The sequence below is a fragment of the Ornithodoros turicata genome, chromosome 6 (genome assembly GCF_037126465.1).
Source record: "Ornithodoros turicata isolate Travis chromosome 6, ASM3712646v1, whole genome shotgun sequence".
Classification (NCBI taxonomy): Eukaryota; Metazoa; Arthropoda; class Arachnida; order Ixodida; family Argasidae; genus Ornithodoros; species Ornithodoros turicata.
The window spans coordinates 8,000,188-8,015,535 of NC_088206.1; positions in this window are offsets into that span (position 1 = coordinate 8,000,188).

The window sequence follows — 15,348 nt, forward strand, 5'->3', positions numbered from 1 at the left end:
GGAGAGGCCCTGTCCTACGGACCATGCTGGCATTTACGAATTCTAAGGGCGGGATGAGCCTTCCAGATATCGGGCTTATGAATCGGGGCATCGCTCTCAGCACCACGTTGCGAATTGTGCACGCTGAGGAAGACTCGCCGGCGAAAGTGCTGCTCACCTACTGGGTGGAACTCCTCGGGCCAAGCCCTGTCAGTGGTTCACGGGCGGTAGCACCATTGGGGTTTCACGCCGCGGTTCATACGTACTACCAACAGCTCTCGCCCCTTGTTCCTGATGGCAGCCTCGTTGCGGCTTCCCCCTCTTCGATGGCTGGTGCGCTGTTGCTGGACTCCGTGTCAGCGAGCGAGAGCCTTCGAGTGCGTGTTGAGCAGGCGTCAAACATAGCATGGACGGTGTTTACATGGCTCCCTGGATTTCTGCGGGACACCATGTGGTCTTTCGCGTGGGGCGTGCAACCCACACGGGACCGCCTGTACTCGTGGCACGTAGCAGCGACAGATTTGTGCCCTTACTGCAGTGAACGTGAGACAAACATGCACGTGTTGTTTGCCTGCCGCATTGCTCGCGTCTTTTGGAACCTTGTCCGACGAAGCACGAACATAGTATGCCCAGTGCGCTTTAACCAACGTCACCCACACCGCCTTAGTGTACTTCTCACAGCTTGCGGCGCGGTTGTGCTTTGGGAGGCTCGTTGTAAGGCAGTCGCGCAACGTCGTCGAGATGTGCCCATTTTTTGCTTGGTGCGGAGAGCGCGCATACTGCTCACTACTGAGTTGCAGCGGGAACTGTTCGCTATTGAAGATGACAGGTTTCTTCGTCGATGGCGCTTCCATCCGTCGCTTTCAGCCCGAGGTGGCTGCGTTACGATCAAGGGCACGCCGCCGTGAACTATATCATATCATTTCATCGATCACCATGTTGTAAATAACCGTTGTACATAATCGTTGCGTCATCCTGCAGCCCCTGAACATGTGACCATACCTGTCTCATACCTGTCTCATTAAATTTTCCTATAACAAACATCTATATTGGAGCGTAATTTAAAGTGTCGAGCCCGTTTATTACGATCTTCGCTAGAACGATAACTCCGATATTGCGATCGAATTGTTGGTTCCCGTCAGCTCTCCCATTGAACTACATGTGAACAAAACATCGATATAACGATCGCCGCGAAGGCGCTTGCTCGCATATAGTGATCGGAATTCACCCGGCGGTCGGTAAAATGCGTGAAAATTAGAAAGCAAGATTGCACCATTTCACTGAAAACAAATTACATTGGCATTTTCAAGAGCCTTCGCCTCCGTTCCCCCTAAAGTGAGAACGCAGTGCGTTTATCCGCGCATGAGTGCCGGGGATTAGATGCGTGCGTAGCAAGGCACGCGACTTCGAAAGGGCGGAAGGAGCTCGCGAGAGGTAGAGGAGGTTGCTCCCTCTCCACATCGTTCTCTCGTCTTCAAGCCTTTTCTCTTCTTTTGCGGCGTGCTTGCTACGATGGCATTTTTTCCGATGCGTTTTTTGACGAGGAAATACGCGTTGCTCGACCCCAAGTTACATGCGCTCTATGGCTTTCATACTGGTGCAAAACCCGCGGCTTCGAAAACGTGTATTGGCAGACAGTTGCGTGTCACCACTCAAACACGCGTCGACGGATTCTGATGGGCCTCGCAGTCCCGATCGTGAGAATGATGATGACTACGGCATTGGATGAAAAGCAATGGATGAGGTCGTCGATCTGAAAAGGTGCGGCGCCTCACACGATATCCGCGGTTATATTATCAAAAGTTTTCGACGCACAGCTGCGTCGATTTAAAGCTAGATAAAATGCTTCTGTGCTCCCAACAAACGCGCATGTTCAGCGGCGTTCTACTTGTGGCGATCTACCTCGTTTACGCGAACCCGAGCAGCAATTTCTCGAAAGCTCGTTTCTAACGATACTCGGATATAACGATCAGATTTCGCGTTCCCGTCAATATCGTTTCTTTTCCTTCCTATAAAACTGTTAAGTAGGCCAGTAAGATGCACCATGCGAAGTAATTCACACCACAGAATCATAATTATCGCGGAAATTTAATTTAAAGTACGCCGAAAAAGCGACCGTGCGCAACGGCTCGCAGATTGGTCTAGAGAAATGTTGTCTGCTACTCGGCTGTTCGTAGTTCTGAAAAAGCCTTTCTTCTGGCTCGATGATGATGAGACCGCTCCTTCTATCCCCAATTTCCCGGGAGAACTGGCAAAACTGGTTTACGGCGGCAAGGGAACACGGCGCTGACCCCCACTGACCGGCGAACCAGAACGAGTTCTCATTACAACGTCATCGGTGGCGTGCATCATACCTTCTCCTCTTCGTAATACCCGGAGTGGCGGGTTAAGGGTGAAGGCGCGGACCCATGTTTACGTGAGATTTTTTTTTTCTGGGAAACAGATTGCACACATCAAAACCTTTAGCGCCATTCGGTAAAATGACACACACGCTTTCATCAGACGTCTAATCTGAAATTTTTTTGGAAGGCCCTGTGTACTCCTTTAAAGGTGATATGTGCGATAGTAACAAGGGAATATTTACTTGCAGGATGAAACGAGTAGTTGGTGAAAAAAAAAGAAAAAACGCAATGAAATTCTCGTTTCGCCGTTCCTAGCCACGCCGCCATTTTGTGGAAATTGTGGTGTCATGGTGGCCCCCATAGAAAACAGCAGCCAATAAAAAACGCTCAATTTGATTGACAGGTCGCATCTCTTTCTTACGCACCTCCCAATGGCCAGACCCCCTTTTTTATACACGGTTCTGGACGTATAGGCGTGAGCTACCGCTCCCTGGCGGACGTCACAAGGCTGTGCGACCGAGTTAAAAGTAACTGAGGAGCGTTTGGACATAATGGTGAAACGTAAACAGCAATCCTTGTCTCGAATCTGTCCCTTGACAGTGTCCCCTCATTGGTTGAAAGAAGAGAAACCGAAATTTACTGACAGTGGTGTCACGACACGGAAAGCTTTCGCTATAAAATTCAATTATAAATAATTGGTTACGAAGTGGCTGCGAATTATTCCGCACCGTGACTCTGAGTGTCATAAGGAAGCATGTGACAGCATTTGTTTAGCTTTTTCTTTGGATGCGTAACAGACTTTGAGCGTAGAATGCTACTGTAATCTTTCCATTAGTTAGCCATTTTAATACGTTAGCATTAAAATATAATTAGCATATAGTTAGCATAAAATGCGTTAGCAGTGGCATTGTACTCTTCTTCTTATTGTAGTTAGCCATTTTAATGCGCATTAAAATGGCTAACTACAATAAGAAGAAGAGTACAACAAAACAAAACAAAAGGGAAAAAGTATGTATGTATGTGTGTGTGTCCGTGTGTGAGATGGCGAAGCCTCACCGAAACAGCGGTATAAGTGTACATGCAAAGGGGTTATAAGAGGGTAAATGTAAATGGAGGCAAATGATTTAAAATTGAAGTAGTCGAAGGTAATTAGCTAATTAGAAGGTACCTAAAACAAGAAGGTTGAGTTTAAAGGTAATGAATGTAAGATATATGTAATTAAGAAAAATATTAAATGAAATTAAAGAATATCGGAGGTAACTGCAGGTTATACCGGAGGTAATTAATGTAATTAAAGGTAACTAACGTCAATTAAAGGGGAATTGAGAGTAATTATGGCAAGTAAACGTGACGTGATGTGATGTGATAGAAAAAAAAGGGGGGATCTAAGTCACGACAAAGTCAGACTGGCTACCCCAGACCACTTAGCCGCAGTTAGTCGAAATAAATAAAAACGTAAACGCAAGTAAACGTAATTAAAGGGAATTAAGGGAATTCAAGATTACGTCATGAAACATGCGGTTACCTAATGTAATTAAAGAGTAATTACAGGGTAATTGAAAGTAAATGAGGCTAATTAAAGGTTAATTAAATGTGCTTACATATAATAATTGAAAGTGTCAAACCGGAAATCAAGCATTGACTGAAGGTGGACAGCCGCAAGTCATGTTAGACCGGAAATGGAAAATCGGAAGTCGAGTTGGACCGGAAATGCATACCGGAAGTCAAGTATACACGAGATGTAGACAATGGGAAGTGGATACCCGGAAGTCAAGTAGGGACCGGAAAAGGCGGTTAATGCAAGCGCATTTCTCTCGCATTTACCGCTAAATCACCAGTGAATTTTTTGTTTTTCAAAGTGATCTGGTATAGCCGGCTCTCGTAATGAGTGCCTATTTCTCCATTTTTTTCCTCTCAACTCAACTCAACTCAACTCAACTCAACTCAATCTCCAACCAATCTCAAACGCATAAGGGAGCTTTACTAAATACAGGGAAAAGCTTGTGTCCTGCCATGCTACTGCTGATAAACGCGACGTATACGAGTCCTGCCTTTTTTTTTTCACATAAGGCCATCCAGCCAACGCCAGACACCAGCCAGCCAACTATGCACTCTCGGAACATTGAGCTCATTAGGTCTTGAACCAGCGTCCACATGCACCCGCCACTGGTTGTGAGGCCAGGCAAATTGTGTATAAACATTATGTGAGGTCGTATAAGAGCTGTATTTAGAACTGTGGAAGGAACTTTCGCTAATACGTGATAACGTTCGACTTATACGACGTGCACGCGTTGCGAACTGTACAGACAATTCCTTCTGAAACTGAAGCGTTACACATCGTTCCTTTAACGAGCCGAACAATTTGAGCTCCTCTCTGTCCCTTTGAATTTGTTTTTTTTTTGCAAAAAACACAATAAAAATAAAAGAATAAACGAGCCACAGTTGTTTTCAAATGAACGAGGTCATCTTTCGTCGCTGCATTGTGCATAAGTTGAGTGAAGACGCACCGTTTAATTTGACTCGACGTGGTTTCGGCCGCTCTTTACACAAAGCCTCTTCAACTAGTTTTCTTTTGAAGGCGACGGGTAGAGGGAAAGATGTAAGGCTGGTTTATTTAAAGCGATCCTTATTTTTATGCGGTCAACAGCTGGTGCTCTTGCATAGGAGCGTGTTATTGTACGTTTCCCGAGGTAGAAGAGAATTATGTTAGAAAAACATGTGGTCGATGGCTTCTACTCGAAGTTTGTAATACATTTTTGAACGCTGCTGCAACTTTTATATTTGAAGCGTGACGTATATAATTTATGGCTATACTAAACTACGGGAGAAAAAATTGGTTGCATCTTTTGCGCGTTGTGCAAAGCGTGTTTTGAGTGCAGTGGCTTTGGAGGCGTGGCATCAGAGTGCTGTGGCGGCCTCGAATACTGATCTTCAGGCAAACTGCACCCGTTTCAGTGGCCTTGTAACTTCTTCCGTTTCCACAACATGTCGACGTCGGTGGGCCCTACAAAGTTATCGCTTTAATACTGAGGTTACCAAAGGTGCGTAATATGCCATGACACTCCGTCTCAGAGAACGGTGCATTGCAGTCGTTCGTGGCTGCTTATTGGAAGCGGGGGAATAGGCATGCCTTTCTTCGTCATGGAGTCTAGCGTAAAAACAATTTTCAATTTCTTTATTCCAATCACTGATACTGATCAATTTTACTGATGCAAAACTCGCGTCTACAGCGAATCTATACAGGTGCTTATTTACAGGGTTAGTCTAGCAAACGTTACACATTTTAATTGCATTGTAAAAATAGAAGACGCGTTTTATCCAACACCAAACTTTGCAGACTGGTAGCCATTTGTCTGAAGTTTTGTTGGAATTTTTGGTGAGCATTATGGTCCTGTAGAAGAAAAATTAAAAATCAAGCAAAATTTCACTCTATGCATTTTCTATGGCCTATCTCACTCAAAAGTCGCCATTTTCTGCTGTGTGCGCTTGATTTTCATTTCACCACACACAGGCGGCACCAGCATACAGAACAAGTCTGGAACAAGAGGATTGGTGCATAACATCAGAATCGGCATGTCACATCATTGTAGGCAGCGCTACCTGTGTGAAGTGATGTTTATGTGAAGCAGATACAAGAAAAAATGGCAGTGTTTGTGTGGGATAGGCCATTGAAAATGCATGGGGCGAGATTTTGCTTTATTTTTAATTTTCTTTCTGCATGACCATAGCACTAACAAAAAATTCAAATGAAACTTCAGATAAATGGCTATCAGTCTGCAAAGGTTGGGATGGGCTAAACCTAGTCTTATATTTTTACAATGCGATCGAAATGTGTAACGTTTGCTAAAATAACCCTGTAGGTGTTTTTCTCTCAACGAGGTATCATCTTTTCGACATCTCTCCTCAGCTGCACGCATTGGGCGCCTACTAAAACGTTAACGTTCGTTCATACTGGTAAGGTGTATTCTTTTCGCCTGCACTGCTTGCACCCTGTGTAAGAGGGCAGCACCTTTGCATTCTTTTTCATAGAGGGTTGGCATTCAGGATGTGTTAGTCTAAGTTCGTTTGAGGCGGTATAGGGACTAGGGAGGCAGCCCCTGTGGTTGGTGTTCTTCCACTTTGATGCGTCCTCCTTGCATGTAGCTTTTTGCTGCAGTTTTATTATTTTCGGATAAATTAGTGGATATTCAAACATTGCTGGGATTAGCCATGCATGGTGGCAAACGAAACAAGCGCTTGTATTCGGTTATAGTATAGTGGGGTGTAGTGCTTTCTGTAGCGAAATAGCGGAACCGTCTCCAAAGCGCTACGACTGCAGTTGCTGCCTCCTCCCAATCTCTATTAAAGAGCCGAAGCACGACAGCTGCTGTACGTGCTGTCATAGCGACCGCGAACGGTGTACAAACAACGTGTGAGCTGCAGTCCAACCACGCTGAATGGCAAACAAACAACAACTTGAGTTCGAGATGATGAATGGGGAGTTTCATCGCCAGGGGCGATGCTCTACCCCATATCAGACGACACAGAATGGCAGACGGTACAAACTTCTACTCTCGCATACTTTTCGGGCCGAGAGCTGGCTACAGCGGAACCTTTCCGTCATTTGAGTTGCACCCTCGGTGAAAAACGTAAACTGGGGCAGCACTTTTCTTGATGATAAGAATGCACCTATAGTGTGAAATTTAAGATTTCACCGCAGCACCTGGTGACGCCTTCCGGCACTACTCAAGGACCGCTTCCCTGTAAGCATCGACTAATCCCGTACTACGCGGCACAATAATTCACCGCACTCTCACTGGCCGTTATTTATAGGGCAGCGATTAGTCTGCTCCGGCGGGGCACCGTTACTAACAACCTGTTCCTCCTTAACGCAATTAGGCGGGAATAAGTATACGCTCACGTGCTCCGAGATGGCGGTGGCGAGATAAAGAGGCCCATTACTCATACAAGGATTTCGGAATGCGAGACGAGAGTCCTTTGAGAGAGACTTGCGCCCTGACTCCCAGAGACCTTTTCCAGAGAGACGCCGGCTGCGCTTAAGAAGGATGGATACACGTGAGACGGAGGGAGAAGGAGAATTTATTGGCAAAAAAAAAAAAAAAAGGAAAAGGAAAGATAAAAGGTGAAAGGTACTCCATGCAACACGCCGGCTTGCTATTCCCTAAACAAAACAATAAAAATAAAAATTCAAAAAAGGCACTAGAATGCTTTCCTGCATCATTGCATGTGTCGAGGTGCGTTCAAGGAGACGCACACAAGTGTGCAAGTGGGCATTAATAATTAGTTTGTGACTGACGTGGGAAAAGAAGCGTGGTAGTGTACTGATGGTGTATTCTTCTTCTTCTTGTTCTTCTTCTTCTTCTTCTTCTTCTTCTTCGGTGTATTATTGTCGCTACAGTCACCAGTTCCCTCAATGTGCAGCTATGTGTAGCTGCCCAGACCGTCGTCGTATTTAAAGTCTCGGGCGTGGGATAGGAGGGGATGATGGCGATGACTCTGCAGGTTGTATAATGCTTGTCGTGTTGTTTGATGTAGGCGGATTTAAATCTGTCAATACTGACGATTTCGCCCTATAACGTTCTAATGTAAACCTTAGACACATTTTTTTGTTGTTGTTAATGAATGATGTTTGTAATTTCGTTAAGGCTAGCGTAGACTCTTCTGTAGGTCTGAGTGTAGGCCATATCGCGAATAGATATATGCGGGGCAGTCTTGGAAGGGAGAACGCGACATGGATTTATGAATCTGTGCAAGTTGGTACGTAATACTGGGAGGGAAAAGAGCGCGACAGCACGGAACAAGAGACGACACACACGAGGACTTAAGAAAATTGTGACCTGTCTCTCCATAAGGCATTTTGCCAACAGACCCTCAACCTCAGAAGATATTACAACAGCCCAAAATACCTGTGTGTGGGTGCAAGAGAGAGAGAAAAGACCGAAAAAGCAATAGGGTATGAGGCGGGGGGCGGTCACGACCCCGTACGGAATTTTAGATGGAAATCCTGCGCGAATCTCTGCTGGGGATGCACCCCGCGTGGTCCATTGCTGTGACGCATCACCGTAAGATACGTGGGCACACAGTGAAGTATGATTTACAGATTGATGATTGATCGATTCGTTTGAAATTCACTGGCGCTAGGATATAACAAAGATCAAGCCTGCGATTTACAGTGGGAGAAACAGCGGCCTTACCGGATGATGCCATTTCGCTAAAAGCGCTAAAAACAGGAGAACACACCACACAGAGCGCTGCTTTCAACACTTTAATGCAATGAAATGGCAGTATCTTACCGAGAAGCCCAAAAGGACGTTTTAGTGTTTACCGGATGATCTGTCAGACCCACTTCAAGCTTACTTTGTTTTCTGCCTGTATTACGTAATAGTTCCCAAACTCGTGCATTAAAGGAGCTTCGAAGGGCTCGAAAAGAAATCTAGAAATCTATCAAGGGGAGTTAAAATTAAGAGTACAAGCCCTGGGACAACATATTCGCTCAAAACGAGTACTGCGTGCAATCCCGGTGGACAAGAGAGCTTTCAATTTCGCAAGTCAGAAAAGCTCATTCATTCGGCTTCAAGTCTACGACGTCATGTCACCCGTCAAATAACAGGACACGCGCTTTCTTTTTCCTTTCTTGGTGCATTTGGTCCGCCCGTCTCGCATCTGACGCAGATCAGGCCGCGGGCCGGCCGGTCACTTTGCTCCCGAGCGGTAGTAGACGATTCTCGGCAGCCAATAAAAGTGCTCGGATGATCAGACGTCACGCCACGCCAGAAGGAGCTGAGAGAGATCGCCACCGCTGCTCGTACTCCTCTAAACCAATTTTTTTCTCAAGAAATCCGCGCGCCCTAGTATGTTCTTAGTACACGATAAAAAATAATGCATAAAAGAATAACATGTTCGAGGTGCTTTCCGTGCTCTCTCATCTGATTTTTTATCTATTTGATAGTACGAGTGTATTGACATCAACATGGAAATATGTTACGGCCGTAATATGTTAATTAATGCGTTAAAGACCTTAGAGGACATTACGTAGCGAAGGAGGGACACACCACTGTGTTACGTTACGATTTAAAGGAAGAATACATCGTTATACGGTGTGTTTCTTTGCAGGAACTGCAATGAAAACAATATATAATGAAAAAAAATCACTTACTTACAAACGGTTAAATAAAAGAGAATACAACAATACAGAATACACAATGAAGGAAATGCACTTAGTCACAAGTATAGAGGAGAAAGAAGTTAGCACTGGATAATATTCGCGACGAGCGCTTTCGGACGTGGCACCTGGCGGCGAAAGAGTAAAACGCGCAAATTAGGTTTGGCAAAATCACATGTGTGTCGTCTCCCGTAGCGTCTGCCTATCTTGAGTATCACGTGTGTTGTCTTGCCATAAACCTGGAATTATTATGCATCGAACTGACCATTTGCAATTGCTGGTGTTGAGTTCGTATAATAACAGTAAGCAGCGGCGATATAGAGGCGGCTGTTCAGACATACTTTTGTGAGGTTGTTGAACGGTGCACCATTTTTAGACCAGTGCGTCTTGTTGCATATACTTCAGCGCTATCAGCTGTAAAGCTCATATGGCCGAGCATCATTATGGGTATAAACTGTAATTTTACAAGTCCTGTGTTGAGTATTTTACGCGCAGCGTGGTGCTGAACAGACACCGCTGAAGACAGTAGGGCAGCATAAAAATCGCCTAGCTGCCACTAGCGAGAATATGGTAAGGGAAGGACAACGGATGGAAAATACATAAATATGAAACACACTTTTATTCTGTACACAGCACGACTAGCAAAAATACATGGTCTTATTCCTGCATGCCTACTTACAAGAATCTGATGATTACAAGCAGTTCACACATTCAGTAAGACATCGAACAAAGGGCACTATCTTTATTGCTACTGAGAATGCATAAGAAACTTGTTCTCACTTCAAAATAGAGCGAGAAGGCTTCACTATTTGTCAACAACTATTTGTATGAAATCATCTATTTGAAATCACCTCAGTGCTAAAATTCTAACGCATAATCTTGAAGAGGTTCATCCCCTGTATGGCACGTTCAACGTGCAGAAGAGCTAATGCTCTCATCTCATTTTTCTGTGCATCTGGACGGCAAAATTGTTTCTCGTTCTTTAAAGATGGTGAGCGAACAAGTTCTAAGCTGTACTGGAAACATAAATCGTCAATTAGGGACCCCTTGTCAGTCACCACACAGTCAATATGCGGCATACAATGATGTGAAGGGCGCTAGATCCTTGGAGGGGACACTCCCTTTTTCAGCACACGTCTCTCCAATACTCAGTATTTTTTTAAATTAAAAGTAGTCACATCCCTCGGAATTACAAAAACAACATAAAAAAAAAAACAGAACACGCACTACTGCATCAGACATTTCAGACCGAAGGCCAGAGATAGTCCGAAGTTGCGTTGTATAACGTTGCCAAGGCGACAAGTTGAAACGTTGCGAGCGTTACCGTGTAACGACGTGCCCTCAAGCAAGACGCTCCACACTATGTTTGCGTTTCGAGGAGGAATGTGCATGTAGAGCCCTTCTCTACCTCATCCTCTTCCGTTTATTTTCTCAATCATCACACATCGTCTTCGTCACATACCCTCAAAGTGTTTGCTATATAAACTCGAGAAAGGGGAATGTTCCTTTTTGGCCATCTTGAGCGTAATGAGGCCGCCGTTTCCGCGGCTGCGGATAATCGTGAAAGCTCTGTAGCGTACCTTTTACATTGTGGTACCATCCACAGTCCTACTCAGGCCGAAATACAGCTTCATATTTCTTTCTTTTATTGAAAATAAAAAATAACAAAGACGGTTAAGAGCATCAACTGTTTACTATATACATAAAAACAAGACTTTCGTGCAGTAGGCTCCACTTCTTCAGGTTTGAGGACCTGTTGCTTCGCCACTTGGAACAGGTCCTCAAACCTGAAGAAGTGCAGCCTACTGCACGACAGTCTTGTTTTTATGTCTATAGTAAACAGTTGATGCTCTTAACCGTCTTTGTTATTTTTGATTCTGCATCGCCGGAAACTTGTACATTGTTTTTTTCTTCACGTTCTACGATTTCTTTTATTGTTTATAATTACATGATTAATGACAATATACACAATTACATGGCAAATAGGGCTGAGAGGGCAAACCCTGCATCTGCCTGCATACAGAGTGAACAATACATTTAGCTACACAACATCATCCTAAAAAGTGCATTGCAGTCATGAATTTACCGACTAAAAAGTTGGGGGACTTAGCGTGCAGTCACGGACCCACCTGCTGAGAAACCAACCAACGACTCCTTCACTCTTAAAAATGAACTTCACCGCATAGAACGCCCCTAGCCAACCATAATCTCGAATGATATCGTTACCTGCAGTGATTTGTTGAAAACGGGAGGCGTACGCCTTTTCTGTGACACTTATGCTGTTCATAATTGTCACAGAAAAGGCGTACGCCTCCCGTTTTCAACAAATCAGGGGTGTGAGCGATGTCACTCGGGATGATGGTTGGCTAGGAGCGTGCAATGAGGTGAAGTTCATTTTTAAGAACGCTCCTAATCCTACTTACGACGTCACGCGCGCGCCGATTAGAGCGCCGCCCGTGTTCGCGCTCGGGACGACGATATTGTATTGTTTTTTTTTTTGTTTTTTTGTTCGTTCTCTTCGAGAGCAGACCTAAGGCACGTGCAGAGGTCTGATGTTTTCCTCTGAATACGTACCAAAGCCTTTGCGTAACGCGTTTACATCCGAGTAACTTCGTTTCGTGTCATGTAGTCGCTCAAATCGCATTAAGACGAGCAAGTAAGGTGTTTTTCTATTTTTCTTCTTCTTGTTTTGTAACCCCAAATCTGGTGATGGCAAAACCGTCCGCATCCGCATCCGTTCGCGACGAATGTTAAAAGCTCTAAGCCGGATCTCTTTGTGAGCAGCCAAATGGAAGTGCAGAAAATGCGTTACTCCAATTAGCTAATTACGAGAATGTTTCTTTCCGCGGAGCCGCCGCTACCACGCGGCGCTGTCGCGCAAGTTCGCACTGTGCGCTAAGCTGTTTATACAGGGTGTTTTACCTAAGGTGATCAAAAATTATAACTGGCGACGTACTCGCCGGAGGATTGTCGGACTTTCGGCATTTACCTTCGGGAAACTTTTGCCATCATTGAGGAAGGCTTTGGACAATTTTTAATTGGGGTAAATTTATTTTTTCAATTGAACTTTGAAAATTGCAAAGCGAACCTCACCTTTTTTTTTTTTTTTTTTTACAGAAATATGATGTCCTCCATGGATAACCGCAGACCCAACAAAAACTATGCAGAGCATCGCAACAGAAATATTCGAAAAAATTGGTAAAAATTACGCTTTAGCCCCGCCTGCTTGATTTTCGCAGAGAAGCGCAAAAGTTTCCAGAAGGTAATTGCCGAAAGTCCGACAAACCTCCCGCGAGTACGTAGCCAGTTATAATTTTTATCACCTTAGGTGAAACATGATGTATACAGGGTGGTCCACCAACAATGATAGAAATTCATAGTAAAAAAACGTAGGCCCCGGAGAGACATGCGGTCGAGAGATTTTTGTCTGCCAATAACGTTTGCCACATATTGGTAACATTTTTATTTCATTTCAATTGACGGAAGGTTAATTTCTTGAATTAAACTCCGAAATTTCCCAAGGCAACCTAACGTTTTCTTTGCGGAAATGTGTTCCCCGTGGTCATTTTACTCCGTATATAGCACATAATCCCACTCGTAATGCAATAGCAATTGCTGCAATAAATTCGCCGAAAATCTGTGGAAATGAGCTTTTGGCTCCGGCTCTTTTTTGACGGCTGGTAGCTTAAGCGCAAGGATGCGAAGAAAGGAGGTTACATTGACATGCCACACTAGGGGGAAAGGGTTGTATGAGTACAAATATATCACCACAGTGATATTCTCCGACAACCTCTCACTTCACTGGTTGTATAACACAGCGGAGCTAATGAAAAAAAGATAGTATTGTTCGAGCTCGCGCCAGTGAGACCTGGAACGTTCCGCTTGTCGAACAATGTATGGTTCACACATACTCCGTTCCAGAACTCTAGTTCCAGACTGCCCACACTCTTAGAAATGAACTTCACCGCACTGTACGCTCCTAGCCAACCATAATCTCGAATGATTATCTGCCCTGATTTGTTGAAAACGGGAGGCGTACGCCTTTTTTGTGACACTTACGCTGTTCATAATTGTCACAAAAAGGCGTACGCCTCCCGTTTTCAACAAATCAGGCCAGATAACGATATCATTCGAGATTATGGTTGGCTAGGAGTGTGCAATGCGGTGAAGTTCATTTTTAAGAGTGCAATCTGCTAAAAAAAGATTACTATTAAAAAAAAAGAAATAAAGTTCTGGATAGGGTTAGCAAAAATCGATTGCGCTTGTATTGGGTTCGGAATATACGACTGCTTGGTCCATAATGTTCTTACTATAGTGCTCCCTCAACAGTGGCGCACGCATTTTTTGTTGTAGCTGTGTTATTTTCGTATGATGTTGTACACCATGTATGTACGCTTTGTACGGTATAATGCATGCATGTCAGATTCTTGTTACGTATTATGATTTTTTTTATGCTGCCCCTGCTGTCATTTATTTTCTTTCTTTTTTTCCGGCCCCTGGACGTTGTAAAACTACATGCTTGTAGCTTTTTGTCCGGGGTTGCCGCCACCTCGTGGTGGAAACAAAACAATAATAATAATAATAATAATGAAAGATGGAAGTCGCTGAAAATGTTACCCAGCTGTAGGACTCGTTTTGAAATCTTTCATCATTAATTTCTTAGGCACTTGAGGCTATGTATGTATTTGTCCTTTCTATGTGTTCCAGCCTCAGAACATCAATTGTCTCATGTTCAATAATAATAATAATAACAACAAAAATATATTACTGCGAGTACTGCTTGACCACATGAACTGAAAGAAGAGAATGGCGCGTGTATTTGTCACCGAGGAGGAGAGCTATACGTATAGGAGAATGGAACAGAGATCGCAGGCGCGGATACGGAACGTGCCAAATTTACGAAGGATCCCGGATCTCGATGTCTAACGGGTATAGCTAGAGGTGTGGGCGGGTGCGGCTATATCCGCGAATCTGCGCGGCATCCTGGTTTGCGGATAGAAATTGAACATTTTGAAATCCGCGTGCATAAAATGCAGATAAAACCACGCATCTCCGCGGTGTGCGCTGATATACGCGTCTTATCCGCAAATTAACACTAGAGTCTCTGCGAGTGCTTGGATTACGCTCTGCGGGTCACGTGACCGACGTTTTCTGCGGACGCTGACCACACGATCTCGGGTGGGTCTACCCTTAACAGCTGACGCTGTAAAAGGTACGTTCATCGTAAGTTTCTGGAACATCAGTCTTATTCTGTCAGATGCACTGCGTACTAAACAGTCAAACAGGTATTCGTTTCTAATTGGGTGTTTAATTGTATATGCATGAAAAGTCCGGTATACGTATCTGTATCGAATAATGGCAATTGAGAAAAGTACATAATCTGAAGCTGTAGAAACAATGCAGTCTATATACCTCGCATCCCCGCCGTAAAGCTACGAATTATCGATTATCCAAAGTATGAAATGCAACAGGTTCTTCGCGAATTACGTCCAAGCAATGCCGACGTAGTTCGTCCTCACTCCCTTTAACGGTAATCCATATGTGTTAGGGATCGGTAGGGATTGTGATCTAACTTTGACCCAGCTCTAGGACAGCATAGCCTCGCAATTCGAGTACTTTCCCACGCGGACTCTTTCAAATTCAAGTCTGCCATAAACCAATGAGAGCTTGTAGCTCCTAGAGTCACGTCTTCAGTTGTCCTTAGCTGGACGTCAACACATCTAAAATGCTGTTGTTTTTTCATAGGTGTATATACTCGAAAATGTATTTTGGCTCGGGTTTTGAACGCTATATCCAACCGCTTTCGCGTACAGTGAAGGGAGCTACGGCGTCAGTATACTACAACAAGTCGAACTTTCTAAGATT